This window comes from Stegostoma tigrinum, chromosome 21 (assembly GCF_030684315.1).
Source record: "Stegostoma tigrinum isolate sSteTig4 chromosome 21, sSteTig4.hap1, whole genome shotgun sequence".
Classification (NCBI taxonomy): domain Eukaryota; kingdom Metazoa; phylum Chordata; class Chondrichthyes; order Orectolobiformes; family Stegostomatidae; genus Stegostoma; species Stegostoma tigrinum.
In genome coordinates, this window is record NC_081374.1 from 51,681,653 (window position 1) to 51,692,658 (window position 11,006).

The window sequence follows — 11,006 nt, forward strand, 5'->3', positions numbered from 1 at the left end:
TGTTGGTCTGGGAATTGAGTAAAACAGTCAGGATGTCATGTTGGAGATTTATCAGACTTTGGTTCAGCAGCGCTTCATGCATTATGTTCATTTCTGGGCACCACATGACAGAAAGGATGTGAAGGTTTTGGAGAGGGTGCAGAGGAGGTTTACCAGAATGCTGCCTGGATTAGACGGTATGAGATATAAGGAAAGGCGAGAAAAACTCCGTTATTGTCTTTGGAGCAACGAAGGCTGAGGGAAGTTTTGACACAAGTTTATAAATTAATGAGATACATCAGATGACAACCAGAATCTTTTTCCCAAAATTGAAATGACTAAAATTAGGGCCATGCATTTAACGTGAGAGGGGGGATTGTTTAAAGGAAATGTGAGGGTCAGGATTTTTACATAAAATGTTACGAGTGTGGAATGCCAAAGGGCCCGTTCCATGCTGTTCAATTCTATGTTCGTCAGAAAGAGTCAATTTTTTGTGTCCTCTCTGACCCATCATTACTATCAAATTCTCCCTCTCTCTCGCTCTCTCTCTCTCTCTCTCACACACACACACACACACACACACACACACACACACACACACACACACACACACACACACACACCTGCGATGAATCTCTTTTGCCAATGATTAATTTTATTGCAATGCAAAACACAAACTACCATTTACATTTTAGTGATGGGGAATGGTGTTTTAATCCCACAATGATTTCATGCTCCACATTTGGAACTGTGAATAAGTGACAGGTGCCTAGTCTCTGGTGATATTATAATCCCGACAGTGTAGAAACAGGCCCTTTGGCCCAAGAATTCCGCACTAACACTTGGAGCACAAGACAGGACAGCAGCAGTCGTTGAAGCACATTGCATGATTTTCCTTTCGTTTGGAATGCCCTACCTGCAACAGTAGCATGCTCCCCAACTACAAGGGCATTTAAATGGTCATTGGCCCAGCTCGTCCTCTCCTGCCACTGCATCCCAAAACCAGCTCAGCTTGTCCCCGCCTCCGTAACATGTTCTTCCTCTCACCTACCCCTTCCTCCCACCTCAAGCCACACTTCAGTTTCCTACCTACTGACCTCGTCCTGCATCCTTGACCTGTCCGTCTTCCATAGACTGACCTATCCCCTCCCTAATCCCCACCTATACACTCCTCTCCACCTATCTTCTTTTCTCGCCATCTTCGGTCCACCTCCCCCTCTCTCCCTATTTATTTCAGAACCCTCTCCCCATCCCCCCTCTCTGATGAAGGGTCTAGGCCCGAAACGTACTCTTTTGTGCTCCTGAAATGCTGCTTGGCCTGCTGTGCTCATCGAGCTTCACACTTTGTTATCTTGGATTCTCCAGCATCCGCAGTTCCCATTATCTCTGAAAAGTGGTATAACCTGCCTGTCACCCTCAATCTGTTGTAAAGGAGTGGTTAAATGAAATGACCTCCTGAGTCCCACTCTCTAATCAGCAAGTAACAAAGTCTATCAAAGTAAAAAATAACTTCAACAAGGAATGAGAAGAATTAACAGGGCTAATGAAAAGTTAGCAAGCAGGATTACAGACAATCCTTAGGCTTTTTGCACATGGTTAGAAACAAGAGGGTGGCCAGAGAAAGGGTTGGTCCATTCAACGACAAAGAGGCAAATCCAAGTCCGGAGCCAGAAGAGGGCGGTGAGGTCCTAACCCCTGAATACTTTGCATCAATATTCACCAAAGGGAAGGAATTAGTGGAGGATGACCTCAGGGAAAGGAGTGTGAAGTCTCTAAACCAAGTTGCTATTAAAAACGAAGAGGTGCTGCGCATCTTAAAAAGTATTGAGGGAGATAAGTCCCTGGGTCCTGATGGGATCTATCACAGAATATTGAGAGAGGCAACCGAAGAAATTGCTGGAACATTGACACACAACTTTGTATCCTCTTTGGACACAGGTAAGGTCCAAGGGGCCTGGAGAATAGTCAACGTTGCCCCATTGAGAAGAAGGATAGCAGGGATAATCCTGGAAATTACAGACTTTTCTTTCGCACATAGGTGGAAAAGAAATTATTGAAACCAATTCTCAGGGACAAGACCAATATTCATGTGGAAGCAAATGGATTTATCAGCAACAGGCAGCATGGTATTATGCCGGAGGAGGTTGTGCTTCACTGACTTGATCAAACCTTTTGAGGAGGTGATGAAGATGGTTGACGAGGGAAAAGTGGTTGGTGTTGTCGACACGGATTTTAGTAAACCCTTTGACAAGATCCCTCATGGCAGACATTTACATTCAGTGAAGCCTCATAGCACCAAATGAGAGTTGGCAAGCAGGATGCAAAACTGGCTTAGTCATAGAAGACAGAAGGTCGTGGTAGAAAGATACTTTTTGGAATGGAGATTTGTGACTCATTGTCTTTCACAGGGATCAGTGCTGGGACCTCTGCTGTTCATTGTCTACATCAATGATTTGGAGGAAAATGCAGCTGGTCGATTTTGCAAGTTTGCAGATGAGACAAAGATTTGTGGAGCTAAGGATCATGAGGCAGATTGTCAAAGGACATAGCAGGATATAGATCAGTTGGATACATAGGCAGAAAAAAGACAGATGGAGTTTAACCCCGACAAATATGAGGTGATCCATTTTGGACAGTTCAGTACTTGTGGAAATAGGACAGTGAATGACAGAACTCTTCGGAATATTGATTTGCATTGGGATCTGGGTGCACAGGTCCACAGATCACTCAAGGTGGCACCGCAAATAGAGAAGGTAGTAACAAAAGGCCGATGGCATGATTACCTACATTGGAAGGGACATTGAGTATCAGTTTAGGGTAGTTATGCTGCAGCTTTGTAGAATTTCAGTTAAACCGCACTTGGAATATTGCATGCAATTCTGATCATCACACTACCAGAAGGATATGGATTCTTTGGAGCGTGTACAGGAAAGGTTTACCCGAATGTTCCCTGGTATGGGGAATTTTACCTTTGAAGAAATATTGGACACGACTTGATTTGTTTTCAATGGAGCTCAGGAGGTTGAGGGGCAACTGGGAGCAGTTTACAAGTTTGTGAATGGCAGAGAGTGGGAAGTATGAGGGATTTTCCAAGGTGGAGAGATCATTTACCAGGCGACACAGGTTCTACGTGCAAGGGAGGATTTTTAAAAGAAATGTGCGAGTTAAGTTTTTCACACAAAGGGTGGTACGTTCCTGGAACATGTTGTCAGACAAGTTGAAGGAAACAAATACATCAGCAGCATTCAAGAAGCACATGGATGAATACATGAGCAGGAAAGGAATAGAGAGATATGGATCCTGTCAGTGAAGACAATTTTAATATGGAAGAGCAACATGTGGCATGGCAGACTTGGAGGGCTGAAGGGCCTGCCCCTGTGCCGTAATGTTCCTTGTTCTTTGGTGTTGTTCCAGTGGCCCTCGAAGGCATTGCTCCCTGGGCCATCAAAATGGTCGATAGGGATAGAGTCCATTTAACTCCTTCTCCTCCCTTTACCTTGCTCAGAGCATCATGAAACATTCTACTCATTCTCTTTCCCAGGCCCGAGCTCTGTGGCTGGTAGGGGATATAATACTTTGTATTATTCCCAAGAGTTTACATGCTTCCCTCAGGCACTCCCCAGTGAAGTTGGTCCCTGCGTCTGAGTCCAGCTGTTGGAGAAGCCCCTGCCCCCCACGCCGCCCCAACCTGGGGATTATTTCAGCTGCCAGTGTTTTTGCCACCGAGGTTGGAGTAGACCCCTTTGTGGGGAAGGTTTCTACCCATTGGGTAAACTGGTCAAACATGAGCAGACCGAATTTCTTATTCTGACTTTGTGGGTGTTGTCCTATAAAGTCCATTTGGATGTGTTCCCATGGTTACTGTGGACAGGGCTAATGGGTCATTTTGATTCTAATGCATTTCAGCCATACTGTATTCTGTCTCTTCCCGTTCTTTTCCTCCACCAGCAATTAGATATTATTTGTAATCACTTTATCCCTCCCTGGTCCATGGTGAACACTGAATAGAGTCTGTTGGCAGAATGTGGGAGGGACCACCTTACCTTCCTTCCTCCTCATATCATCTGCTCCCAATGCTGTCCCGTCCTTTGCCTGTTCTGATCATTCTTCTAAACTGGCTGCAGCTTGTAACCAAGCAATGTTCCATTCATCAGCTTTAGCTTCTTGCTTCTTCACAGCTGCTAGTGTTATCACTTCCTGTTCTAACATTGCTTTTGCTGTGCTGCATAAATAGTTGTTCCCTCTCTGCTCTGGTGTCTGTATCCTTGTGCGTGCTTTAATTTTAATTAATGCAGTTTTTTTTGGTTTATTCACTACAGCTGCTCGGCCATTCACTTGGGGCTTTATGCTGAATTACACGACCCTTCAAGGTAACATAACCTTGTCTTGCCCATGCCATCAGGCAGTCATGGACTACACCAAAGGTATACCTTCTGTCTGAGTAGATGTTAACCCTTTGTGCTTTCCCACCAGCAGCCTGGCAAAAAGTGCATTTCCCCTGTGGCCCCTCTAACGGCTTCTCCTTAACTCGTCACTGTCTCTCTTCTTCCTGCTCCATGTGTGCCTCCTTCCTGATTCATAGAGCTCGATGGATTCTCTCTATTGTCTTTAACCACTACCAGGTGCATGTCTCCTGGCAACAGTGAAGCTTCCCATTTGGCTCACTGAGCGTCTGTAACACCTCTCAGTTCGCCAGCTTCGAATAGCTGGACTATACTTTGTGGGGAATGTAATATCACCCTCGCCAGCTTTTTCACGGAGGAGTATCTCGTTCGTGCCCAGGTAGCATATTGGATAGCTCGATCACATTTGAGTCTTGTCCCATCATGAACGGACCCATTTTGCTCGAGTCGAATCCCACAGGCATGAGCTTGTCTCCATGTCCCTGTAACACTCCTGCAGACGGATGACCTTTGCTTTCACTGCAAAAGAGGTGAGAGTGCTTTTTCAAATCAGGGTGTCCTTGTGCTGGTGCAGAGGTCAATGTCGCTTTGATTTGAACAAAGGCAATCCCTTGCTCAGGTCCCAAAACAATTCTCTATGAGCTAGGTCGCTCCGTCAGTCATAATTTCATGCAGGGTTCCGGCTGGTTGACTGTAATTTTCTTGAAACACCGTGCAATAGTTTATTAATCCAGAGATTTGGCTTATCTTTTTAACAGGAACTTTTTTCTTCATTTCCAATCATGCCACATCACTGAGGTTAGCAGAATATTGCTCACAGTTTTATGGCATGAAAGTATTTGTATAATTTGTGTATTCTAGATTCAGGTTTGCTAATTTAAGTGTGTGTTTCTTTTTATATCCTTCAGTTTTCTATTCACAATCACCTCTCTCAGTAGCAGTAAAATAACTTCACACATGTGCCCAAAATTTCTCCAGCATTCTTCATCTGTATCCATCTTGAGGATACTTCTTCAATTTGCTCCATTAATTTTCCAGTTTTGTGAATGATTTTATCACAAAGTGACACTACTTCCATGTGTAAGTATCCCACTTAGCTGTGGTTTTGTGATATGAAACAATCCAGATCTCATGATTATCAGGCCCTACCTTCAGATTATGTTTCCCAGCCCCTTTCACTGAAACTACTTTTGTTGCTTTAAGGTCATTACCTGAAAGGACGATGCGTCAGAGTCTTATCATTTAAAGTGTGTTTTTGTGTTGTTCCAAGCCAATTGGGCAGATGTTGTATTGGTCTACATCTGAGGTCCGCTCTCCAAGACATTAATAACTTGACAAATCATCGTGGATGTTTGATGTCTCTTTGTAGATTTATCCAAATTCAGACTTGCTTTATTTCCTCAAAGTTGCAAACAGTTTTTATGTTTTGGAATTCGCAATGACCAATTAGTTTCAATGTTTCCACAATACATCCCTAACACTGAGTTGAGCTATTGATGAATGGCTTGATGGGTTGACGGTGCCCCATACATCACTGTGCTGTGCAGTTGAAAGTTTCAAAACAGGTTCAGCATTCAGTGTCTCCACCTTCTTAAAAATAAACTTCCATCCATTCCAAGTCAAGCAGAATGGGTTAATTAGTAATGATCAAACACAGATTCAGAAAAGGCTGTACTCATTTGGATATGTCCCAGTTTTGCTGATGTCGAAGGACTGTCTGACTTCTGTTGTTTGTTGTATTCAATTGATATCTTTATTAAAGTCTGTTGCACCTCTTACATTTTCCCACTGTTCTAATTATATGTAAAAGAAAATACAAAAGACAGCTGATTCATCATAACTGCTATGAGGTTGATAACATTAACATCTATTGTAAAGTTAGTTGTATGTGAAGATTTATAAATATCCCTACTGTTTGCACTCTTTGGCGAATGAGTTGTGAGCACTTTTGTTTCTTTCAGGGTACATCAGACATTCCTTTGGTGGTAAAGAAAAGCTTCCTCAGACTAATTAATTTCCACATCTATATTTAAATCTTTTTCACTTCAATGCTCCTCGTGAACTTTGCATTTTGTTATATATGTGTATTGAAATCTGTATCTCATTATCTGGCAACACTTTCACTGAAACCTATTTCTGAATCTGATGAATAATTTCAAAGAAACAACTAGTTGCTGCAGAAGACCCTTACCTGCTGTCTTCACAGCTGCATGATGAGCTCGGCTGACTTTCTTCTGGGATGATTCGTACTCTGTATCCAAAATAACTCGGTTCTGCCCTTGGAGGATTCTTCACAAAGGTTTTTTTGCAGATGTCATTTGTGTGAGCCTCTCTTTTGTCTCAGGATAACCCTTTCTCAAAAGCACCATTGTGTCTCACTTAAATGCTGGAGCAGGATTTTAAATCTGCATAACCACCTGTCAGCCATTTTGTGCAGGTCTTGAGGGACAGTTTAGCTGCCAGCCATCTTGTGTCTCTCAAAGATTGCCAACATTGACAAAAATCACAAGCTTTCAGAGAGCTGCTCCTTCATCAGGTGAAGTCATTGACAAAGGAGCAGTGCTAAAACAGCTTGTGATTCCACAACAACCTGTTGAACGATAACCTGGCGTCATGTGGCTTCTGACTTGGTCCACCCCAGTCCAACACTGGCACCGATACATCAGGGTTACCATCGACCACACTTCATATCCCACAAGCCTCCCCATTCCAAAGGATCATAAGCTGTCACTTCTGTCACATACAGTGTGATGACAAAGCCAGATAAATGTTTCCCCCATCTCCCTTGTCAAAATTCCACAGTGCAATTCATCAAAGATCATCAGACATCGCCTTCTAAACCCATGACCATCGCCATCTCGAAGGACAAGGGCAGCAGATCCAGGGGAACACCACCACCTGCCAGATTCCAGCCCAGCCACTCACCATTCTGTCCAGCAAACATATCGCTCTTCCTTCACTCTCACTGGTTCTAAATCCTGGAACTCTCTCCCTAAGGGCATTGTGGATCAAAATACAGCACATGGATTGCATCAGTTCAAAAAGACAGCTCCCCATGACATTCCTAAGGGCAACATGGGACAGGCAATATTTGGTGGCCAAGCCAGAGGTACCCGTAATCATTGAATGAATTAACAAAGGGATGAGGGGTATTGTGCCAAGAGAAAGCAGGTTAATGGGGGATATGAGACTGCCTGATGGGACAGCAATATTTTTGAGCAAGCAGAGAAATAATGAGCAGTGTGACATTCCAAAGAAATCAGGTATCATCTGGAGGTAATGCATAAAAATGATGGATTTGGAGTATGGCCAATGGGATGTGAGGGATAGCAGACTGTGAGGACGAACAATGAGGGACATCGGGACCACCCAATAAAATGGTAGTGAGGGGGGTGGTGGGAGGGGAGTAATGATGGATATGGTGACTGGCTCATGAGATGGGAGAGATAGTGGAGTGGGATGTTGGAGAATGATGATAGACATGGAAACTGGACAAGTTTATGTGAGTTAATCATGTGGTGTGGAGACCGACGATGGAGCTAGTGACTGGCAAATGGACTGGGAGGGTTGATGATATTTGGATGACAATAAATTTCAGTAAGAATAGAACAAGGTGCGGGGTAAAGGGCGAAATCAAAAATGATGGCAATGTCCATCGTCTATCCCATTCAGTGAACCCTCATCTCCAATTTATTTCTACAGCCTTCCCTCCAGATGTTTTGTTTACCCAATGCCCGGATCCATTGTGTCGGATTAACATTGACCATTAAAAGCTATATCTTCATCTCAATACAGTTTGATGAAATTTCGAACAAAGGAATTTCAGTGCACCATTAGCGCTATCAATGCTGCACTGTCACTCAATGTGGTCATGACAGATCATCTAACTCTGTCCCCTATTCCCACTTTCTCCCCCATATCCTTTGACCCCTTTAGCACGAAGAACTATCCCCGTCTCCTTCTTGAAATCAGTCACTGTTCCGTCATCAGCCACTTTCTGTGAATGCACCATTCTCGAAGAGAAAGCATTTCTCCTCTGCTTAGTGCTGAATGGGCTACTCTGTGTCCTTCAACTTTGAGTACCTCGTTCTGGGCGTATGTCCGAAATTTACTTCTTCTGATTACCCTCGTGAGTCTTATTGGAATTTGGTGGTTTTTATTTGATCCCACGTCATTCATCAAACCTCCAGCAAAAACACACCGAACCAATCCAGGCTCACTTTATCCATCAGTGCTGCTGTCCCAGGAATGAATCGACAAAATCTTTGCTGCAGTTTCCCGATAGCCAGGACGCCCTTCCTCAGATAAAGTGATCAAGGCTGCTCACAAATATGCATTCTCTGTGCTCGCATTCACATTCCTGCTGCCTTTTGCTGTGGGAGCAGTCAAAATCTGTTACACTTGCACATCCTCACCACTTCTCCATCATCATGAAATCGATCACTTCAGTTCCAAGTAAGGAATGTTCTGAAATTAATAGGGAGAGAGGGGGAGGCGGAGAGAAGATGGATCGAGGAGAAGATAGGTGGAGAGGAGACAGACCGGCCAAAGAGGCAGGGATGGAGCCAGTAAAGGTGAGTGTCGGTGGGGAGTTAGGGAGGAATTGGGTCAGTCGATGGACAGGTCAAGGGGCGGGACAAGATTCGTAGCTAGGAGACAGGGGTGGGGCTTGAGGTGGGAGGAGAGAATAGGTGGATGGAAGTACAGGAAGAAGAGGTTCGGTAGGCGGGGTCGAGCTGGGCTGGTTTTGGGATACCAGACGGGGAGGGAAGATTTTGAAGCTTGTGAAGCCCACATTGATACCATTGGGGTGCAGGGTTCCCAAGTGAAATATAAGTTGCTGTTCATGCAACTTTTGCGTGGCATCGTTGTGGCACTGTCGGAGCGCCAGGATGGACATGTCGTCTGAGGAATGGGAGAGTGAGTACTGTTTCTTAAGAAACAGAAGATATCTGCTGTCTGCTACCACAGCAACAGGCCATTTATTGATTGGAAATGTGAAACAAAGTAACAGAATCCTGACAAGAACATTCATAAATGTGTTTCATTAACCGATAAATCTGAGTAAGTGGATATGACATCACATTCTTCAACTGCTTTCTGAATCTTATCTGGGTCACAGCATAAATTGCAGTGTTTGTGCAGCAACTGAGGAGCTACAGCATGAAGCCCAATTCCTGCACAAAAGAGTAAAGATACAGAGACGCATAACCCAAAGAATTCACCCGCCACCACACAGAATAAAAAATCAACGATGACCATAAGAGGATGAAGTTGGCTGAGAGACGAAACAGCAAGATCATGGATTTCCTTCGGCTCTCCATCTCTTGGTCTTTGGGAGTCTCTGTGCTGCTGCGAGCCCAGAGTCTCCTGCGGGCTCTGCTGTTCACTAAAATGTGCCTGACCGTGAAAAGATTAAGCAGCAATATCAGGACAAATGGAACACATGGGTTTAGGATGTTATGGAGGAACTCGAATGCACCATAGATGGCAAACCACTGACTAGCTGATGTTACCAAACAGAACCAAGGGGCATTATATCGCCGATAACAACCCCAAAACATAAAATACCAGAATATATTCTGAAAACAACTGATCACAGCCACTGCTCCCAGATACACAGCCACCATTCTCTCCCTGCAATATCTACTTTTAAGATGAGTGCAGCAAATGGCCACAAATCGATCAAAAGTGAAAGTGACGGTGAACCAGACAGAGCAGTCAGTGGCTGCATAAGTCAGGACAGCGTGGATATTACACACAGGGAGGGACATGAGGGAATAAATTGAATCAACAATCGGAATGTGTCTCAATATCAGGTCAAGAATAATGACTGATAGTTCTGCAATGGCCATCGCCAGCAGGTAATGAGTGATACATTTAGACAGGCCACAGTTTCTGTAAATCAGTATGAAAATTGCCGTTACGTTACCCGTGAGGAAAGTAAAGGAAAACCATTATACTTCAGCCAACAGGAAAGTTATCAACGTAACTTAAAACTTGTTGTAATTTTTAAATTCAGCGTTTTGTATCTGAATGAACAAAAGAAATTTTCTGATCTATTTCAAAATATGAAATGCAAAACACACAGTGGAATTACTCCAGAAGTGGTGGGTACACAGATATGAGAACAATGTCGGAACATAGCATACACGAGATCACTATACACAGGGGCAGCACTGTGACCTCACAGCACCAGAAGCCTGGGTTCGATTCTCGCCACAGGCCATGCTAAATTGCTTGTAGTGTTCAGGGGTGTGTGGATTATCGGGGGATTGGTCTGGTGTGGATTGGAGCACAGACTGATGTTACACCTCAAGACTTGCTAATTTGATGGCAGTAATAGTGGGGCGGGTGTGACAGATTTTGGTGCTAAAATTATTGAAGTCATTATTGAGTCTGGAAGGCTCCATCGTCCCCAAATGGAAAATGAGGTCTTGTTTTTCCAACTTGTGCTGAGATTTGATGGAACACTGCAGCCAGCCTGAGATGTTGGCCAAGGAACAGGGCAGTGTGGTAAAATGGCAGACAACTGGAAGTTCAGGTTCTTTCTGCAAACAGAATGTGTTTGTTCTGAGAAGCAGTCAACCAGTCTATGTTTTGCTTCCCCAATGTAGATGAGAC